Below are 2,954 nucleotides of genomic sequence, written 5' to 3'. Positions count from 1 at the left end.
TATAGCATTACATATAATGCTTTTAAAATTTGCTATCATTCAACAAATGCTTTTTTAATTAGAGGATAGTTGCTTTACAGTGTTGTGTTGGTTTCTGCCATACAACATGGCAAATTAGCCATAGGTGTGTGTGTTTGTGTGTGTGTGTGTGTGTGTGTGTGTGTGTGTGTGTATATACATACCCCTCCCACTTGTGCCTCCCTTCCACCCCACCACTCATTCCACACTTCTAAGTTGTCACAGAGGGACAAGCTGGACTCCCTGGCCCTCTGGACTGCAAGGAGATCAAACCAGTCAATCCTAAAGGAAATCAACCCTGAATATTCTTTGGAAGGACTGATGCTGAGCTGAAGCTCTAATATTTTGTCCAGCTGGTGAGAAGAGCCAACTCATTAGAAAAGACCCTGATGCTGGGAAAGATTGAAGGCAGGATAAAGGAATGACAGAGGACAAGATGGTTGGATGACATCATTGACTAAATGGATATGAGTTTGAGCAAGCTTTGGAAGATGGTGAAGGACAGGGAAGCCTGACATGTGACAGTCCTTGGGGTTGCAGAGTCAGACACAACTGAGCAACTGAACTGAACTGAATGAGAATCATAAAATTACTTGCACTAGAAGGCCCAAATCACAGAATAAAAGAAGAATTGATTAGCTGACATTCCATACTAATATAATTGTTTATGTTTTCTTTAAAATAAATAACTAAAAGAACATAAAATCTCAGAAGTCGTTTGCTGATAATATACACATATATTGTATAAAAAAGTATACTTTGGTTTTGTTAAAACCCTTATTAACTTTCTACAGTGAACTTTCTTTCAGCTTGTTTTTTTTTTTTTTAATGTTAGTTTTTTTTTGGGGTGGGGGGGAATGAAGCATCAAGATAAGAAAACAGAAAAAGAGCCAAAAGGAAAAAAAAAAAAAGAGAGAGAGAGAGAGTAAAAAATAAAATCATTTTTAAAAAATTGATTAAGACAATAAAAAAATAAAAAATTCCCTGATGCTTCTTGTATTGTTGTCCTTACCCCATGGTGAACTGCAGCATACCTCTGCCTCCTCAGTAGGCCTTCAATATCTCTAGATATGTCTCTGGACCCACTGTGTCAGCTTAAAGTCTGTGTGTGTTCCTCTCACCAGCATCTGTTTTTGGAGCTGGTCCGAGGCACTTATGCCCATGCAAGCCTCCACAGGCATGCTTACAGGGGCCTGTGCAGCTGGAGGAGACCTTAGAGGGTGTGTAGCACTCAGCCTGCCTGAATCTCCACAGCCAGAGTAGGTCCTTTCAGGGCTGCCACTTGATCTGCCAGGACCCACACAGCCAGAGAAGACTTTGCAAAGGTTAGGGGGAGCTCAGACCTGGCGGTTCACATGGGCAGAAGAGGCCCTGGTAGGGGGAGCTCAGGCCTTGGACACCAGCAGTCATGCTGGAGCCCATTGGGAAGGGGAGACACTGGATGAATTCTTCTCCAGTCTCCTAATTCTCTGAAGGTTTCTCTCCTTCCCTCCTGATCTCCGCACATTGAGCAGACCCCTCCAAAAACAGGAACCTCTTCCATCCCCTATGCACCCTTCTGGCGCATAGTCTTATCCTGTCTCCACGTTTTCTCTCTCCCTACTTCCCTCCCATGACCTACCCAGTTGCACTGAGGTTCTTTCTGTACTTTCTGGTGTCTGAGGACTCCTACTAGCACCCAAGGTGCTAGTTGTGCCCTGGTTGTGAGATGTGAACTCCATGTCCTCCTACTTTGCCATCTTGACTCCACTCCACTAAGCATCTTAAATAGAGCTTTTGTCTGGGCTTCATCTACTGCTATTTTTCCAAAAAGTTTCCAGGTTCTTTGGGAGTATTTAAAGTGATATTTATTTTAAAATTTATTACACAAATATATTCACTGGAGCCCAAAAAAATAAAGTCTAACACTGTTTCCACTGTTTCCCTATCTATTTCCCATGAAGTAATGGGACCAGATGCCATGATCTTACTTTTCTGAATTATAAGCTTTAAGCCAACTTTTTCACTCTCCTCTTTCACTTTCAAGAGGCTTTTTAGTTCCTCTTCACTTTCTGCCATAAGGGTGGTGTCATCTGTATATCTGAGGTTATTGATATTTCTCCTGGCAATCTTGATTCCAGCTTGTGCTTTCAGCCCAGTGTTTCTCATGATGTACTCTGCATATAAGTTAAATAAGCAGGGTGAAAATATACAGCCTTGATGTACTCCTTTTCCTATTTGGAACCAGTCTGTTGTTCCATGTCCAGTTCTAACTGTTGCTTCCTGACCTGCATATAGGTTTTTTTAGGCTCGAAAAATCGCTGCAGATGGTGACTTCAGCCATGAAATTAAAAGACGCTTACTCCTTGGAAGAAAAGTTATGACCAACCTAGACAGCATATTGAAAAGGAGAGACATTACTTTGCCAACAAAGGTCCGTCTAGTCAAGGCTATGGATTTTCCAGTGGCCATGTATGGATGCGAGAGTTGAACTGTGAAGAAAGCTGAGCACCGAAGAATTGATGCTTTTGAACTGTGGTGTTGGAGAAGACTCTTGGAGTCTTCTCCAAAACGTGGAGAAGGCCCAGGATGTGATCTGTCCTGGAGAACGTTCTGTGTACACTTGAGAAAAAGGTGAAATTCCTTGTTTTGGGGTGAAACGTCCTATAGATATCAGTTAGGTTTAACTGTTCCATTGTATCACTTAAAGTGTGCGTTTCCTTGTTAATTTTCTGTTTAGTTGATCTACCCATAGGTGTGAGTGGGGTATTAAAGTCTCCCATTCTTATTGTGTTACTGTTAATTTCCCCTTTCACCTTTGTTAGCATTTGCCTTACATATTGCAGTGCTCCTATGTTCGGTGCATATATATTTATAATTGTTATATCTTCTTCTTGGATTGATCCTTTGATCATTATGTAGTGTCCTTCTTTGTCTCTTTTCACATCCTTTACTTC

Source organism: Bos mutus, chromosome X, assembly GCF_027580195.1.
Source record: "Bos mutus isolate GX-2022 chromosome X, NWIPB_WYAK_1.1, whole genome shotgun sequence".
In the NCBI taxonomy this organism is placed as follows: domain Eukaryota; kingdom Metazoa; phylum Chordata; class Mammalia; order Artiodactyla; family Bovidae; genus Bos; species Bos mutus.
The sequence above is the reverse complement of the archived record's forward strand: the minus strand, read 5'-3'. Positions refer to the sequence as shown.